Source organism: Elgaria multicarinata, chromosome 22, assembly GCF_023053635.1.
Source record: "Elgaria multicarinata webbii isolate HBS135686 ecotype San Diego chromosome 22, rElgMul1.1.pri, whole genome shotgun sequence".
Lineage (NCBI taxonomy): Eukaryota > Metazoa > Chordata > Lepidosauria > Squamata > Anguidae > Elgaria > Elgaria multicarinata.
Window position 1 is genome coordinate 3,304,605 of NC_086192.1, and position 19,304 is coordinate 3,323,908.

The 19,304-nt window shown below is 47.8% G+C and overlaps 1 pseudogene; it reads left to right on the forward strand.

Moving 5' to 3' along the window:
- The first annotated feature begins 982 nt into the window (after nucleotides 1–982).
- The window catches only part of LOC134412773 (maestro heat-like repeat family member 5), a 47,012-nt pseudogene continuing 28,690 nt past the window's right edge, over nucleotides 983–19,304 (forward strand).

Consider the following 19,304-nt stretch of genomic DNA (forward strand, 5'->3'; position numbering starts at 1 on the left):
ATTCACAGCTTTAGCCTTCCTGACGCCATTTCGGCACTTCTGCACCACTTGTCTGTACTCTTCTTTTGTAGCCCGGCCTTCCTTCCACTTCCTATATGTATCCTTTTTTGTTTTCAGGTCATCTCTAAGCTTTTTGTGGAGCCACATTGGTTTCCTCCGTTGTCTTCTATCTTTTCTCCTGGTTGGAATTGTTTGTAACTGTGCCTTTAAAATTTCCTTTTTTAAATACTCCCACCCATCCTGCACTCCTTTTCTCATTAGGCTCCCTTGCCACGGGACCTTACTTATTATAGTTCTGAGTTTATTAAAATCAGCTTTCCTAAAATCCAGAGTACGTGTATGGCTACGCTCGACTTTTGTCTCCTTCATAATCAAGAATTCAAGTATGACGTGGTCACTTTCCCCCAGAGTTCCCGTAACTGCCACTTTATCCACTAAGTCATCCCTATTGGTCAATAACAAGTCAAGGATTGCCGATCCTTCAGTTCCTTCCTCCACTTTCTGTAGGAGAAAGTTATCACCCATACATGTCAGGAATCTCTTGGAAGGGCCGCTTTTGGCAGTAATGGTCTCCCAACAGATATCAGGGTAATTGAAGTCCCCCATCACTACTACATCACACTTCCTTGAAACACTGGCAATTTGTTTCTCAAAAGTTTCGTCCTCGTCTTCTCCTTGATTGGGTGGTCGGTAGTAGACTCCGATTATCATATTCTTTTTATTCCTAGCCCCATTTATTTTAATCCAGACGCTCTCAACGGGGCTCCCAGTCTGATCCGCCTGTATTTCTGTGCAGGGATAGGTATTTTTAACATATAGTGCAACTCCACCTCCCTTTCTATTTCTTCTGTTCTTTTTGAACAAGTTATATCCTTCAATTGCTATATTCCAGTCATGGGAGTCATCCCACCAAGTTTCAGTTATACCTGTCAAGTCGTCTTCTGAGCCTCCCTTGGAGGAGGCACTCAGAGGAGGACCTTAGATGTTGAGCTTAGTGTCAAGGTAGGTTCATGTCGGGAAAGGTGTTCCAGCAGGTATTGTGGTATCGTAAGGCATGCTTACGAGCCATGTAAGGCTTCATAGGTTAGAACCAGCACCTTGAATCAGGCTTGAAAAGATACAGGGGAGCTGATACACCTGGGCCAGAGTCGCTCTTACATGTTCGGACCTCCTGGTCCCCATTATCAACGAAGCTGCCGCATTTTGTGTAAACTGCACCTTCTGAACCTTCTTCAAAGGCAGCCCCACGTAGTCCCAGAACCTGTTTTCAGCGCTAGGGCTTAGTTTTGGAACAGGTGAGGGAGAGAAAGCCTCTTAAAACGTGCAAAGCACTTTTCCTTTCAGCAGTTGAGTAGCTGCAATAAATCCTGACATGTGGAAGATTTAGATGGATGTTCAAGTTGGATTGTGTGTTGTGGGGAGGGGCGTCGTTCGTGCAGGAACAACCCTGAGAAATGATTACATTTTTTCACACCCACACCCACACCCACACACCCCACTACCAAATTTGTACTGGTTAAGATAATTATCTGTTACTCAGGAAATCCAAGGCTCAGATCTTGCAATCCAAAGAAGCAGCAGAAAACTAGTCTAGAATGTTTATACGAAGACCAGAATATGCCAGAATTACTAATAGTTACTGTTCCTTTCACAGTGTTTCAGAAACGCAAGTTTCCCCGTGCCCCAGCAAGGGAATCTTCCACCTCGTGAATCTCCTTTTGGGTTATCAGCAACCTGTCACAACAATGTAGGTAGATGCGATAAGTAGGAAGCCGTATTTATTGATTGATTTATTGCATTTCTATACTGGCCAATAGCCAAAGCTCTCTGGGCGGTTTACATAAGTTAGGCTGACCCTATGAAAAGGAGGACAGGGCTCCTGGATCTTTAACAGTTGTATAGAAAAGGGAATTTCAGCAGGCGTCGTTTGTATATATGGGGAAACTGGTGAAATTCCCTCTTCATCACCACAGTTAAAGCTGCAGGAGCTATACTAGATTTAAAAGAGTGACCAGATTTAAAAGAGGGCAGGGCACCTGCAGCTTTAACTGTGGTGATGAAGAGGGCATTTCATCAGGTTCTCCATATATACAAACGACACCTGCTGAAATTCCCTTTTCTAGGCAACTGCTAAAGATACAGGAGCCCTGTCCTCCTTTCCATAGGGTCACCCTACATAAGTTTAAAACCATGAAGGCAACTCAAAGTATAAAACGAACAACAGTATGAAAAGACAGTATAAAAGTACAATATAAAGGCACAAGCAGCAGGGGACAAAACTAACTGCAATCGAAGAACAGCAAGGAGCTGAGCTGGCCATTGAACTCTCACCCAGGGGCCATCTACACGGGCACTTTATTCCGGGGTAGCTTCGGAGTGGCAGCAGGTGAGTTACATGATGCAGCCGCCACTCCGAAGGGATCCAGGGGCAATTCTCGAAAGCTCCGTGTTAAAAGAAGTTGGGCACTTACCCCAACTTTTTTAGCTCAGAGCCAGGCTCTGTGCCTCTGTGGAGGTTTTTTAAGGGGGGGGGATTAAAGGGGGAAGGGGGAGATGGCGGGGAGAGGAACAGGGCAGCCAGAGCGAGCTCAGAGGGAGGAGAGCCAGCTACCCTGTTCCTCCCCCCCCTCCCTGGTGCTCCCGGCAGCAGCAGCTGGAGAGAGAGGAACGGGGCAGCATGGAGTCAGCTGCCGCTGCTGGGAACACAACGGAGGGGGAGGAACAGGGCAGCGGGCAGCCAGCTCTCTTACCTCTGAGCTCGCTCTGGCTGCCCCGTTCTCCCTCGCCCCCCTTCCCTGTCCCCATTTTTTACATTATTAATCTTCAGGTGCGAAGGGTCGCACCTCCCCTCCTTCCCCCCCAGTCAAAAAACTTTTCCCATTAAACCCCCCCCCACACACACACACACTTACGAAAGAGGAGGGGGCGCAGTTGCTCCGAGGTGCCTCGGGTGGGCAGGCGCACCGGCGGCAGTGCCTGTAAACCCACAACTGCGCTCCTTGCGGTATAGACGCTGGGAAGGAGCGTCAATGCAGCTGCACCCTATCTCGCTCTGCCAGGCGCAGCAATACTGCCGTCGTATAGACGAGGGCCCACTCCCGCAACCTGGTTGTTTTGATTCTAAACTGGCCTATAAGGCCATCGAGCCCAACCCCCTGCTCAATGCAGGAATCCACCCTAAAGCATCCCCGACAGATGGTCGTCCAGCTGCCTCTTGAAGGCCTCTAGTGTGGGAGAGCCCACAACCTCCCTAGGTCACTGGTTCCATTGCCGTACTGCTCTAACAGTCAGGAAGTTTTTCCTGATGTCCAGCTGGAATCTGGCTTCCTGTAACTTGAGCCCGTTATTCCGTGTCCTGCACTCTGGGAGGATCGAGAAGAGATCCTGGCCCTCCTCTGTGTGACAACCTTTGAAGTATTTGAAGAGTGCTCTCATGTCTCCCCTCCATCTTCTCTTCTCCAGGCTAAACAGGCCCAGTTCTTTCAGTCTCTCTTCACACTTATGTTAACTCTTAACATAACTCTGGGCAAGGCATTTAATAGCATTTAACAACGCTAAGTTTGCTTTTTAATGGACCTCAGACCTGTTGTTTAAATGGATACTGTTGTTTTTATATTGTTGTTTTTTATGTTTTTGATGGTTCAACCACGAATGAGTGACTCAGGACAATACAGACTTCCCGTTAGTGCCCCTGAAGCTTTTTTGGTAGAACGGGCTAGAAATCAAAGGTAATTAGCGAACTAATTATCAGGCCATTGGCTTTCTTGCAGGAGGAAGAAGTTTCAGAAGGGGAAGAAGAAGGGCGCGGACTGCAGGGCTGAGGACCAGCAGGAGCCGGGTGTCCGCGAGGCATCACAGACATCACAGCTCTTGCCGCTGCTGGTGAAAAGTCCCACAGCGTCTGCTGATGCCAAGAGGAAGGCCCAGGCACAGGCCCTGGTACTCCCTAAACTGCTGCAGCGTCAGCCCAAAAAGCCTGCTGCAGTGACGAGGGCGGAAGAGAAGGACCTGCCTCAAAGTCTGGCCGAGATGCCAAAGGAGCAGGTCATGTTTCCAAGACTTGAAAGCACCATGCCTGCAGATCCAGGTAATTCGGCCAAAACCCCCCAACACTTTTCATGTTCATTTATTTATATCCCGCCTTTTTCCTCCAAGGAATCCAAAGCAGTGTACGTAATCCTCCTCTCCATTACATGGATCCTCCCAACAACAGCCCTGTGTGAATGGGGTGCCCGATTTTCATAAATTCCCCCAAAATCAGGGGATGATGGGACTGCCTTGAGTCTGGGCGTGCGTGTGTATCCCTGGATAACCTATCATGGTGGCGAGTTTGAGGTTTTTAACGTGCAAATTGACGGAGCTATCGAAAGGGGTGTGAATGGGGTGCCCGATTTTCATAAATTCCCCAAAAATCAGGGGATGATGGGATTGCCTTGAGTCTTGGCATGCGTGTGTATACATCCATGAGGTGTCATGGTGCCAAACTTGAGGTTTCTAACTTTCACAGAAAAAAGTTGTATACTTATTTAGCTTAATGCAAGCCTATGGGGGGGGGGGGGAACGGAGCTCCGATCCGGATCCGGAGCTCCGCAGCGGAGCGGAGAGGATATAGGCGGAGCGGGGGCGGGGCGGAGCGGCCCGATCCACAAATCACGGATCTGGAAGAGAAGCGGAGCGGGGGGTCCGTGCACACCCCTAGATGAAACATAAGCAAATGTACCAGAAGTGATATACTAAGGTGACTGTTTGAAAAGGAGGACAAGGCTCCTGTATCTTTAACCATTGTGATGAAGAGGGGATTTCAGCAGGGGTCATTTGTAGGCATGCAGCACCTGGTGAAATCCCCTCTTCATCACAATAGTGAAAGCTGCAGGAGCTCTGCCCTCTTTTGTATCTGGTCATGCTAGGCAGGGCTCCTGCAGCTTTCACTGTTGTGATGAAGAGGGAATTTCACCAGGTGCTGCATACCTACAAATGACCCCTGCTGAAATCCCCTCTTCATCGCAACTGTTGAAGAGATAGGAGCCCTGTCCTCCTTTCCATATGGTCACCTTACCACCGTCCCTTCTCCAAAGTTTGGAAGGTCAGTTGCAGTTCTCCTTGTAGCTTACAGCAAAGAGCAGTGAATGGATAACATGAGAAGCCACCAGTGATGAATTATTTCTTTAGAATGCCCCCCCACTGAGTGAGGGCTGGAACTGGCCACATTACTAACACACACACACACGGAAAAAACAGAGTTTGCCCCAATATGATAAATACCAGTTTGAGCATCCTGAAAGTAAACTCGGATGAAATATAGCCTGCAAGTCTGACATGGTGAAATCACCTTGTGGTGACTTTGCCATTTTAAGTATCAATTAAAATCTTCAGCTATAAATCTAGCTCCAGGGCCAAGACACCTGCAACTCGGCATGCATAATAAGGGGGGTCTGGGGTGTGCACTTCAGGGTTGTGGTTGTTGTTGTTGTTGTTGTTATTATTATTATTATTATTTAACACATCAATTAATTTTAATTAAAGTTTCAACAATTTTGACGAAGAAGACGTTTCTCCCTATTGCTTGCTTCATCTATCTGCCCCTTTTTTCCCACCCACCCCTTTCTTCCTCTAGAACTTTCTGATGAACCGTTCAGGTTTCTCTGGGACAAGAAGAACCTGAGAGGGAGAACACTTAAAGAAAGTCTGGAGAGGATGGAGGAGAGGGACGTTCTCAACACCATCCTGACTCATCTCTTCCAGTCTCTCCAGGTGCGTCTGACTATTTGTACCAACATGCTGAACCAACGTGGCAGAAACCTGATATCCAGATGCTACCTGGAAGGTTCTTCCTTGATGCCCCTTCTTCTTTTATATAATCAGCAACAATTTTACTGTTATTACTATGTGGGAATCTACACTGGTGTTATTCTAACGTTTTGAATGGGGTACTGTGACGCATAGCGTCACGTGACCCTGGGTCTCCGACGTTGTAAACGAGTCATACTTACAGGTTCTGTTTCTTAGTTCCAGCGTGGCTGCAGATTCATGTGCCTCCTTATACCGGTAATTCTCCTCTCGCAACCCAGAGCTGCTGAGTTTGCGCCGCCCACTTCCTGTTCTCCCTCCTTCGCCCCGTTTGCTATCTCATCTGCTACAGCAGATCAATCACACCAGCCTTATACTGTGCAATCACTGACAATTGTATGCAAAGGACTCAGAAGTTTTCCACCTTAGAATCTGCTTTGATTGTGAAGTACTCCCCTGCATCCTCCCTTAAAATTTGAATCAAATTGGGTCATCGGTTGATTTTTTATGATTTTTTAAAAAAAACATTTCGCCCCTCTTTGCAAAGGAGCTGTAGCTCCCTGCAGGAAAATTAACAAGGGTCCAAAGTCCCAAACTCATGACCAGCGGGGCTTAAATGCGGCGTCTGCTAAAACTTTTCAGTTGGGTCTCCCACCCAAACCCTGACCAGACCAGACCCTGCTTAGCTTCAGCAAAGTGGCTGGCTCCTGTTCGTTCAGGCAATTCCCTGGGCAACTGGGGTTAAGATGTTTTGGGAGGGAGGGAGGGAGGGAGGGTGTGCTTATGACTTGCTCTGCTCTGCTGGCTAGGAATGAGGCAGGCAGTGGGCGGAGCAAACCCAGCAACGAAAGGATGGAGCCATGTGCCCTTCGGTAACGTTACAGCTACAGAGAACCGATACAGAGAACCACGTTAGAAAGGGACACTAGCAACGGTAGAAGACTAGTGTAGATCCGGCCTAGGACAATTATGACAACCCCATCAGTGTACATGGGATGTTTGGGGCACAAAACTATGCAGATTTAGACGGGGGGGGGAAGTCTTGCAATTCCCAGCATGCTCCAGCCAGCCATGCCCAAGGAATGCTGGGAGCTGTAGGACTTTCCCCCCCGGCCTAAACGCGCAGAAGATTGCGCCCAAATCATGATAACCAATGGATAGCCTGAAAAGCACACAATTGAAACAGGGTAGTTCAAAGAGGGAAAGCAAAGGAGAGAGAAAGGGGGAGCAAAGGATTCAGGTTTCACAAACTGAAGGTTTTGTGTCATTGTGTTTTTACGGTTACGTTTTTAAACTAATTGTAACCGTTTCTATTTCCGATTCTTTGCACGAGGCAATTTGGGAGCTTATTTATGGCTAAAAAGGCAGGGGTGTAAATCTAGCTCCAGGGCCAAGACACCTGCAACTCGGCATGCATAATAAGGGGGGTCTGGGGTGTGCACTTCCGGGTTATTATTATTATTATTATTATTTAACACATCAATTAATTTCAATTAATGTCAATGTATCCATCTAATTCAGCCTTCCTCAACCTGGGGCGCTCCAGCCAGCTGGGGCATTCTGGGAGTTGTAGTCCAACACATCTGGAGCGCCCCAGGTTGAGGAAGGCTGATCTAATTGAAGTCTACAGTTATATCTTCAGCCACTGTGAGCAGAATTCTCCAATCAGCACATAGTTTTGCAGCCCATATAGTCTGAAGCTGGGGGAGATTAAAAGGCCGAGGGACTCCGTTCTAGGACTGCTCCTCCCCGCTGCTTCGGGGCAGACCTCCCCCAGCCACCCCCCAGGGGAGTGGAATGAGCAGACGTCTCTCCCTCAGGGGGCTCTTGGGGTCACCAGGGCAGGAGCCATGGCTAGAGGTGCCAGTGGGCATCGCTTCGCTCGGACTGTGCGGACATCATGGAACTAGGGTGACCCTATGAAAAGGAGGACCGGGCTCCTGTATCTGGAACAGTTGCAGAGAAAAGGGGATTTCAGCAGGTGTCCTTTGTATATCTGGAGAACCTGGTGAAATTCCCTCTTCATCGCCACAGTTCAAGCTGCAGGAGCTATACTAGAGTGAGCAGATTTAAAAGAGGGCAGGGCACCTGCAGCTTGAACTGTGGCGATGAAGAGGAAAGTTCCCCATATATACAAATGACACTTGCTGAAATTTCCTTTTCAACACAACTGTTAAAAGATACAGGAGCCCTGCCCTCCTTTTCATATGGGCACCCTAATCATGGGCCCATGGCTGTCAGCTCTGTAACTTCACTTCTGAAGTCTTTGCTGTGTCAAACGAAGGTCCATCCCAAGCCGTGCAAAGCTGTGCATAAAGGGTAACTTGCCCTTACAAGCACTCAAGACATTTCCTCAGAGACTTAGGCCATAGCTAGACCTCAGGTTTATCCCTGGATCGTCCAGGGGTCGAACCTGTTCACCTAGGTGACACACAGGGGATCCAGTGCTCAGGCAGGGGCGAACCCAGGATGATCCCAGGAGAAACCTTCGGTCTAGCTGTGGCCATAATCTCTGCTCTGGCAAGATAGCCAGGCTTCCTCCTCTAACTGCTAATTTGGCTCGTGTGCTCCGTTGTATTGTCCGGAATAAGGATAATATGGTAAAAAGATGAAAAGAGAAGACTGTGTTTTTTAAAAGTTGTCAAACCAATGTTCAGTACAGTAGGGAGCCAAAAAGGAAAAGAAAAACGATGACATTTAAAACTGAGAGTGAGCTGTAGATAGCGATTATTTGTTTCGGCAATGTTTAAAGACAGCCTTAGGACAGACAAAACGAGATTGATAGCTATTAAAAAATATTTGGCTTGAAGCTCAGCCTTGGAGCTCAACTCCAAAACAAGAACACAAGAATTAAAATTTGTTTTAAGGCAAATTAAGAGAGCCGAAGTGGGGGACCGTTTGCTCACGTTGCTCATAGATATATAAAATAGATAAGATAATGTTTTACGGTTAAAACTTTTTAGTATTTTTAATGACTGTAATCATGCTTTGCAGAAATAACTGTAAATATATTTTTATCTTGAATAAAATATTGAAGGGGGGGAAACGATATTTTCCTCAGAGAGGGAACACTTTTCTCACTCCCATTCTCGTTTCTTTCAGCGGCCTCCTGCTGCTGGTTCCAGACACGTTCGGTGGAAATCCGCAGCCCTGCCAAGTGACGCAGCTCGTGAGCCGCAAAAGCCAGGCAGCCAGGACAAGGTAAATTCTGGGCCTAGATGATGAGGTGGAGGGGTCGATTTAATTATGCCAGCATCATTTTGCCCGCTCTGGGCACAGGTGTGTGCTTTGAAGAGGATGGGCTGAGGGGAAAGGCTCCTGCAATTGGTGCTCAGCACACACTTTCTCCCCCCCCCCCCCCGCCGTCCCACTGAAAATCCCCAGCCCCATTGCTGCTATGAGCTTTGGGAGGGAAGCTCCCGTTGCCATAGAGTCCTAGAATGGTAGAGTTGGAAGGGGCCTCTAAGGTAAGAAATGTGGCAACGGCCATTTGGAAGACGGGCAATGAACATGCATGTGGAAAGGGCAGCATCGTAACAGCAGGCTTTGCCCCCCGCTCCACCCTTGGGGAGAGACCATTGTTCAGTGTTCAGAGTGCATACTTTGCATGCACAAGAGAGCCAGTGGGATGTTTCAGCTGGGCTGAAAACAACAGAATGAAATTTTGTGAACCGCCCGGAGAGCTTCGGCTATTGGGCGGTATTAAAATGTAATAAATAAATAAATAAATAAATAGGGATAAATGCCAAGTTCTACATCTAGGAAATAGAAACCAAAGGCAGTTACACGATGGGGGATACTTGGCTCAGCAATACGACAAACAAGAAGGATCTTGGAATTGTTGTAGATCACAAGCTGAATAGGAGCCAACAGTGCGATATGGCTGCAAGAAAGGCAAATGCTATTTTGGGCTGCATTAATAGAAGTATAGCTTCCAAATCACGTGAGGTACTGGTTCCTCTCTATTCGGCCCTGGTTAGGCCTCATCTAGAGTATTGCGTCCAGTTCTGGGCTCCACAATTCAAGAAGGACGCAGACAAGCTGGAGCGTGTTCAGAGGAGGGCAACCAGGATGATCAGGGGTCTGGAAACAAAGCCCTATGAAGAGAGACTGAAAGAACTGGGCATGTTTAGCCTGGAGAAGAGAAGATTGAGGGGAGACATGATAGCACTCTTCAAATACTTAAAAGGTTGTCACACAGAGGAGGGCCAGGATCTCTTCTCGATCCTCCCAGAGTGCAGGACACGGAATAACAGGCTCAAGTTAAAGGAAGCCAGATTCCAGCTGGACATCAGGAAAAACTTCCTGACAGTTAGAGCAGTACGACAATGGAACCAGTTACCTAGGGAGGTTGTGGGCTCTTCCACACTAGAGGCCTTCAAGAGGCAGCTGGACAACCATCTGTCAGGGGTGCTTTAGGGTGGATTCCTGCATTGAGCAGGGGGTTGGGCTCGATGGCCTTGTGGGCCCCTTCCAACTCTGCTATTCTATGATTCTATGTAGTGGCTAGAGGGTTGGACTGGGACTCAGGAGATCCGGGTTCTAGCTCCCACTCAGCCATGAAGCTCCCTGGGGAACTTTAGGCCAGTCACTGACTTTCACCCTAACCTACCGGACAGCGTTGTTATGAGGATAAAGTAGAGAGGACGAGAATCATGTTTGCTCCTTGGAGGAAAAAAGGTGGGATATAAATGTAACAAACAAGGCTACCAAGCTCATTCTGTGACATCTGCAGTTAAAAGGAACTCAGGTAGCATAGTCTCACCTGGTGGAAGGGAGCTTCCTGAATCCCCTCAGCTTACACATGTTCCTTAGGGACCTACAGCCAGTCATACGCCCTCTTCTTTATGTCTATTTACGTTTGACCGTTGGTGGCTGAGCATATAGGAGTCCAATTTTAAAGAATGAGTATGCTAGTATTTTGTATTCTTTGCCTGTCTCGTTCTTCCTGGTCTGCTGATATCACCTTGTGACTAACCTGAGACTTTCTCCAACCCTTAGATTCCCCTTTATAAATACTATGGGCTGAAACTGAGAGATTCCAAGCAGAAAGACTTAGTCAGGGAATATTTGCAGCTGCTTCTTCGCTTGGCACCAAAAGATGAAGCAGACAGAGAGGTGAGTAGATGCCTGGGATTCCCCCAAAGTCCTGGGCTTCCAGTCCCTGCTAGCACAAGCGCGCCTATTTTTGTCATTGCTAGCCGCTCCGAAGGGCTGTCTTCACGGGGGATTTCCCGCGGCTTGTGTGCATTGCAAGGTGGTTTGCAGCACACGACGGCATGGCCAGGGTTCTCCCAACCATCTGCTTCGGTCTTGAAAAGCCACTGTACTGTAGAGTCATCTTCTGCAATTCCTCCGCCTTAAATCCTGGGCATGCCTCTGTGATCTGGTTGTAACATGGTCAACAGGTGGGGCTACCCCTTCTCTTGCCCGTTCCCTCCTTCTCCTAGACCATTCCCGTTAAAAACCATGATGACTTGCTTCTTTATTGCTGCGTTACGTCGCTTCTCTGCTGTTTCTGTTATTTAGCTTCTCTGCTGTTTAGAATAAAAACAGGCAGGAAACTGTAAGTCCAGACGGTTTGCTGGAATGGGGCAGAATTGTGGTGGTGAGAAGCTCTCATAGCCAGTCTTCAAGGCTGACAGCCATTACCCAGAGGACCTTCTCTTCTGCTGCTCCCAGACGGTGGAATGGCCGGCCGGAGGAGATTCGTCAACTTGACCGTCTTTTAGCATTTAAAAAAGCAATAAAGACTGATCTCTTCCTGCAGGCCCATCCAGTGGAATTTTAGAACGTTTTTAGGCTGTTTTAAGGATGTTTTATTCACTGTTGTTCCCTGCCTCGATCCAAGTGGAGAGGTGGGTAAGAAATGTATTATTATTATTATTATTATTATTATTATTATTATTATTATTATTATTATTATTTGTTGTCCTGAATCATTTGGGTTATTTCCTTCTTCATGGAAAATTGAGCATTCTCCCCGTACTCCCCCTATTTGACATGTACCTCTGTTTCTTTCAACAACAAAAATATTCTCTTTTTGCTTTGTGCATTTGCGCATTTCTGAATGTGAGCGTTTTCAGAGTTGCAACCAGGGAGCATTAAGCTTTCCCGTGGAATTGTACAACTGCGCATTTGCATTGTATCAAAGTAGCAATCTTCCGTGGGATCGGGACGAGGGGAGGCTGTCATTGCGAGCAGGGAGAAGTGGCAGGAAAGAAGAAAGGCAGGGGTGGAGCTCAAATTCCCCGACGGGCGGGGGCTTATTATTTGCACTGGTGGGGCGCTCTCGTGGGGAGCGAGTCTCTACCGTTCCTTGAAGAAACTACTGTTTCTAGTGCGTTAGTTACTTTCTATTCAGAATGATGCTCTAGCCGGGGGAAGCCTGGACAGGGGTGGAAAACAAGCCTCCCTCATTCGTTGGGCAGCACCTGCCAGGTTGATGATGTGTAGCTCTAGTCTGCCCCCACACTCCCCAACCCAGAAGTATGTTTATTCCAAACACGGAGAAGCCGGGTTTTAGGGGGGTGTCCATCGCCGTGTGACACAGACAGACCAAAGCCAATTTCCTAAGGCTGCAGATAATACCACGGCGCGCTTTCCGTCTGTGGTCCTAAAGATGCCCCTTCCCCCCAAGACAAAGAGACAAATACTTTAAGTCTTTCCAATTGTCCATTTAAGGAAAGCTGGTTGGTGCTTCCTTTGGCTGGCCTCGACAGCCATCTTCCCTTTGCCCTGGCCAGGTAACACCTCAGTCCTGTCATCTCTGCCCGGTGTCAAAATCCGTCACCGTTTTGGTGATGATTTATTTCTTCCCCACCTCTCCGTCTGGATCGAGGCGGGGAACAGCGTCAAATATAAAAAGACTATCCAATACATAAAACTGATTTTAAAACGTGGTGCTTCTTCAAATCTCTTCTCTTTAAAGCTCTCTGCAGCCGTGCCCTAACTATTTTTCTGCCTGTTTTGTGATATTCTGTGCCTGTGATCTTGACTTCCTCCGACTCTGATCACCCTCCAAAGGTTTCCTGCTCTGCTAAACGGCTGCCCATTCTCCTTGCTGCCTCAAATGTTGGGCGCTTCCTTTAGCTTCACCGTTTAACGCTAAATTGGTGATTCTGGCTCCGTAGCTCCAAATGACAGCCCAGAATGCCTACGATCAGCTTCGGCTGATACGCCCGCTGCGGCCCTTCGTAGAGTTGGAAGACCTAAAGAGGGTCGTGCACGCGCTGGTAACTTCGAGGCTCGATTTCTGGAATGCACTCTGCATGGGGCTACCTCTGTGCCTAGTCCGGAAACTTCAATGAGTCCCAAATATCGCAGCTAGGCTGGTCACTGGTACACCTAGGGGTGAGCGCATTACACCAGTTTTAAAATCTCTTCACTGGCTGCCGATTAGTTTCCAGGAAAAGTACAAAGTGTTGGTTATCACCTTTAAAGCCCTACATGGTTTGGGTCCAGTCTACCTGCGGGATCGCCTTCTCCCATACAATCCGCCCCGCACACTCAGGTCCTCTGGGAAGAATCCACTTCAGCTAGCAAAATCTAGATTAACAACTGTTACCCAGAGGACCTTTTCTTCCGCTGCTCCCAGACTGTGGAATGGCCTGCGGAGGAGATTCGTTGACTTGACAGTCTTTTAGAATTTAAAAAAGCAATAAAGACTGACCTATTCTGGCAGGCCTTTCCAATGAAATTTTAGAATGTTTTCAGGATGTTTTAATCATGTATGGTATGTTTTAATTCGTTTTAATGTGTATTTTATATCATGTTTTTATACTGTTTCTTTTTCACTTTGAATTGTTTTAGTTTTTGTGAACTGCCCAGGGAGCTTCGGCTATTGGGCGGTATAAAAATGCAAATAATAATAATAATAATAATAATAATAATAAGCTTGGGATCTGGGTACTGCCACCTCTGATATTCTCGCTCCTTTGCACAAAGACCACCATCGGAGGTCCAACTCCTGGTCACCCCGCCAACTGCAGTGTGGCAGGTAGGCCCAAGCGGCAGGGCCTTCTCGGTTGTGACACCAATGTGGTGGCATACCTGCCCCAGGAGATCCTCTTCAGTCCCCTCCTTTAAGTTTGCCTTCTCCCGTACAATCCGCCCCGCACACTCAGGTCCTCTGGGAAGAATCCACTTCAGCTAGCAAAAACTAGATTAACAACTGTTACCCAGAGGACCTTTTCTTCCGCTGCTCCCAGACTGTGGAACGGCCTGGTTCATTGCCTGGCTAAGATCCTACTCCTACTTAGAGAAGGCCCATTGAAATAAGTGAGACTTCAGTTAGACAATCATTGGATACAACCTAAGAAAGTGAGTTACCGTCAAAGGAAGTTTGTCTTCAAAGGAAGACAAACAAACAACGAACCGGGCTCTCTGTTGACATTACCCCTGGCGGGGACTAAAGAGGAAATGGAGTAAGGAATGTGTCATCTGAACAGGGTCACTGTCATCTACAAGGATTGTGAAGGGGAGAGATCATCACTGACATGTGTCATTTTGTTCAGGGAATCGCAGAAGCCATTGGCCTGATTGCATTTGGCCACCTGGGTGAGACCCTGGATGTACTGAAAATGTATGGGCGCAATGTCCCAGGAAGGCGGTCTCTGCAATCTGAAAGATCTGAGGTAAGGCTACCAAATTACAAAATGGCATTACAAGCACTTAGAACTAGGAGATGGGGAAATCCTGACAGAATGGGTTCAGACAACACGATAACCTACACTCGGGTTGGCTATGGGTTCAGTGTGGGTTGTCGTTGAACAGTGGGTTGTTGTTAAAATGTGGGTTATCATGCTGTCTGAATCCAGCTGAAAAACCTCACAGTACAGCACCCCACAACAAACATGAGTTCTTTCCATGGGTTGTTTGTGGTTAATAAACTACAGTTTGTTAGCATGGCTGGGTTCAGACAACATGATCACCCACGCTTCAATGACAACTGTTATGTGATGTGCTCTCATTAGACCCGTGTACAAACTTGCACACATTCTAATGAGACTTACACCCGCATATAAGGAATCTTTTGACATTGGCAATAGAGCGTCTGTGGCTAAGTAAGGCGATTCTTACTCAAGAAACTTACAGCACTGAAGGGGATAACGCCACAATGGCACATTTCTTGAGGTTGAAACAAATCCAAAGGCACAAGCTAGTTTTGGGGAAATGAGCTGAGCAAGTGGAGGCTTAGAAGCAGTTTCAAGACTGAAAAATAGCCCTTTTGAGACTTAAGAGCATACACACAGAGACAGCAGGGGAAAGTGTAGAGGGAATCTTTAAAAGCAATATACCTTTCCCTGGGCTGCAGCCCTTTCCTGTAGACAGGAACTGGGGAGCGTTGCAACTCCTGGTCTTAGGTGAAGAGGAAAAGAATACGGCGAGGCGAAGCACTCATCCATGGCAGCTTGCTCGTGCAAGCTGGAATGTGTAGTATATTCTGGGTTTCCGGTTCAAGAGAGAGCGAGAGCGCTAGCCTCCTTCTCCCTCCCCCCAAACCTGAGGGTTTTTGTATGATCTTATCTAAAGATCGACTTGCTATTGGAACAAAAGAGGGTGATTTGGGATGATGGCTGTACTTGATGCAGCCTGGAGTTCAGCAACAGGGCTGCATCAGCACGTGTATGACCAGGTATGACTCTTGCCATCCAGCATTCATATTCTGCTTAGTTTTACCCCTCCCTTTGTCTCTGGGGAAGGCATTTGAAGACGTCTATCAGGAAATGGTTACTTGACCCAGGCCTTTTGTGAATGCTCTCAGTCTGTAGGTGGGGTTTTGGGTTACTTCAAAATGGAGTCAGTACTGCTCACAGAAGCTACCTTGTAACGATTTATTGAGGTTGAAATTGATACAAATGCACAAGCTCGTTTTGGGGGAAATTAGATGAGCAAGTGGAAGCTTAGAAGAAGTTTCAAGACTGAAAAATAGACTTTCTGAGATTTAAAAGTATACACAGACAGCAGGGAAAAGAGTAGAGGGAATCCTTAAAGGCAATATACCTTTCCTTGGGCTGGAGCCCTTTCCTGTAGACATGAAATGGTGAGCATTGCAACTCCTGGTCTCAAGTGAAGAGGAAAAGAATACAAGGAGCCTTGGATAGGGGAGGCAAAGCACTCACCAATGGCAGCTTGCTCTCGCAAGCAGGATTCGGTAGTATGGCCCTGTGCTTCGGGTAAAAGAGAGAGAGCCAGCCCTCCTTCTCTAAAACCTGAGGGTCTTTATAGGATCTGAAGAAAAGCAGTGACCTCACTTCTCATAAGCACGGGAAGTGATGCTACTTGCTATGGGAGAGAGAGATAACAAAAGAGGGTGACTGGGGATGATGGCTGTACTTGCTGAAAACATTCTCTTTCCAAAAGATGACTTGACACAATAATGTTTGCTTTAAAGACGTGCTCAGGCTGGAGTTCAGCAACAGGGCTGAACATGTACTCTTGCCATCCAGCATTCAAATTCTGTTTAATTTTACCCCCACCTTTGTCTCTGGGGAATGCATTTGAAGAAGTCTATCAGAAAATGCTTAGAATCATAGAATCATAGAATAGCAGAGTTGGAAGGGGCCTACAAGGCCATCGAGTCCAACCCCCTGCTCAATGCAGGAATCCGCCCTAAAACATCCCTGACAGAGGGTTGTCCAGCTGCCTCTTGAAGGGCTCTAGTGTGGGAGAGCCCACCACCTCCCTAGGTCACTGGTTCCATTGTCACACTGCTCTAACAGTCAGGAGGTTTTTCCTGATGTCCAGCCAGAATCTGACTTCCTGTAACTTGAGCCCATTATTCCGTGTCCTGCACTCCGGGAGGATCGAGAAGAGATCCTGGCCCTCCTCTGTGTGACAACCTTTTAAGTATTTGAAGAGTGCTCTCATGTCTCCCCTCAATCTTCTCTTCTCCAGGCTAAACAGGCCCAGTTCTTTCAGTCTCTCTTCATAGGGCTTTGTTTCCAGACCCCTGATCATCCTGGTTGCCCTCCTCTGAACACGCTCCAGCTTCCCTGCGTCCTCCTTGAATTGTGGAGCCCAGAACTGGACGCAATACTCTAGATGAGGTCTAACCAGGCCTGAATAGAGAGGAACCAGTACCTCACGTGATTTGGAAGCGATACTTCTATTACTTGATCTTACTATTACTATACTTCTGTTAGTTGATCTATCCTTGTGTGAATACTCTCAGTCTCATTCCTGCTGCAGGTGGGGTTTTGGCTGCTTCAAAATGGAGTCAGAAGCTACTTTGTAACACAACCCATGTTGTGGGTTCAACGACAACCCACGCTCAACCCATACTCAACCCTTGTGTGGGGTTTATCATGCTGTCTGAACCCAGTCATTGTGATATTAGCTATTCCATCCATATACATATGAAACTGCCTTATACTGGGCTAGTTCGGATGTAACGGTAAACCATAGTTTAGCATTACGAGCACTAGCGTAGCCTTCCTCTGGGCCTGGTTTCCCTCTCCCTTCCATTGCCCACTCCCTCTGCTTTTTGGTGCAGCCACGTGAAGGAGTTCAGCAGCTTTTGCTTCTGTATGTATTTATAATTATTTTTAGGTCACCTTTAAGGGTTGAACCACTCAAGGCATAATACCAGATCAACTGGCATTTTAGATTAGTCGCCGTCTCAATGAGTGTGGGGGTGTCTGTTATGTGGAGTCTCTTAAAGACAAGTCATATTCGTGAGCTGAAACTAGAACCGGTTGCTAACTTCTTGGCATTTATGAAAAAAGGTCCAAATTAACTCAAGCGGGAACTTAACCTTCTGTAAATTCTCACATACATCGTTTTCCTCCTTTAGCTCCAGGAGTCAAGGAATCTGTCTGAAAGGCAGATTCGAACGTCCCTGATTTTATGCTATGGACAAGCAGCCTTGGGGGCAAAGCCAGAAGAGATGCTGTCATTGATACAATTCATTGTTTCGGAGATCCTTTTTCTGTTCCGGGGCGAAAACAAGGTACTCTTGCTGATCCCACGGCCTGGGGAGGCGTAGCTGGCCTGTGTGTTGGCCTGGGGTGTGGGGTGTGGGCCCCACACAGCCCTCCAGCCCCTTCATTTGTTCTTTTAATTTGTGAGGATAGCCCTGGGGGCTATCTACACGGGGGTGGGGTGGGGTGGGGAGCCCTATGTTGGCTGTGAATCTGTGGCCGTCGATTAGATGATATTGGCGCAGGTTCGCAGCCACCGTGGGGATTCCGCACCATGCTGCTATTTGAATTGACCCTGACTTTTTCAAAGGGAGCGACATCAACACGGCACTTCCGCCGTGTAACGTCGTTCTGCCGTCAATCCGGGGCCGGATCCTGGTGGAAGGCAACCAGTGATTGGTCGCCTTCCACTAAGAAGAGGGCAGGGCTGGCACCGGGACCTGGGGCTTGTCTATACCGCTGTTTACACCGCCGTAAATACACATCTTTCCATTTTCGGACAGATGACGCAGCCGCAAATGCAAAGCCATCCGGGGGCAAACCCTGGAAAATCCGCTCCAAAGAAATCCGACTTTTTTGTCAGTGGAGGCGGCTCCGAGGCTCTTAAAAATTAAAAAAAAAACCCTAAAAGAAACCATAAAATGGGGGGGGGGAGGAGAGGAGCATTGCCATTCCTCTCCTCCCCTTTTATTTTTAATCATCTAAATCTGCAGAGCTCTGCAGAAACAAATATAAATATAAATGGGTGGACTGGTCAACCTCCGTCTGAATATGCTGAGCTCTGCATTTTGGGATCTTTAAATAAAAAAGTGGGGGAGGGACAGCCCCGTTGCTTCCCCCCCCCCGGAGGAACAGCCTTGTTCCTTTCTCCCCCCCCCATTTCTTTTTTTTAAAAAAAGAAATCAAGAGGATAAGTTGGGAGGACCAGTCAACCCCCATCTGAGAAATCTCACTTGCCTTCTTTTCTGTGCAACCCCCCCCCCCGGGAAGGAAGGCAAATGCAGGTGGAAGGAGCCTCCAGCTTCAAAGCGTCTCCGTTTAGCCGGGGGGGGGGGGCAGGATGGCCACCCAGAAACCCCCACGCTGCCTCCTCAGCATCAGGACTACCCGATGCCACCTCAGGAGAGGGGAAACGCAGGGTTGAGGAGGGGGCGGCACCAACCCAGTGCTGTGAAGGCAGCCCCCAGGAGCACCCCCCCCTTTTAGGCCCTCTGTATTAATCTTTGTGGTGCTTAAATCTGAAGCAGAATTGGAACAATCACAGACACACACACACACGAAGTCCAGGAGATTTGAAATCCAAATTTCATGGCAGGATTTTGTAGCTTTTTGTTTTATAGAAGAGTGGTGTGTGTCTCTGTGTATAAAGCCCCACGTGGTTTGGGTCCAGGCTTCTCCCGTACAATCCGCCCCACGCACTCAGGTCCTCTGGGAAGAATGTCCTTCAGCCAGCCACAACGAGGCTGACAGGAATTACCCAGAGGACCTTTTCCTCTGCTGCTCCCAGACGGTGGAACGGCCGGCCGGAGGAGATTTGTCAACTTGACCGTCGTTTAGAATTTAAAAAAGCAATAAAGACTGATCTATTCCGGC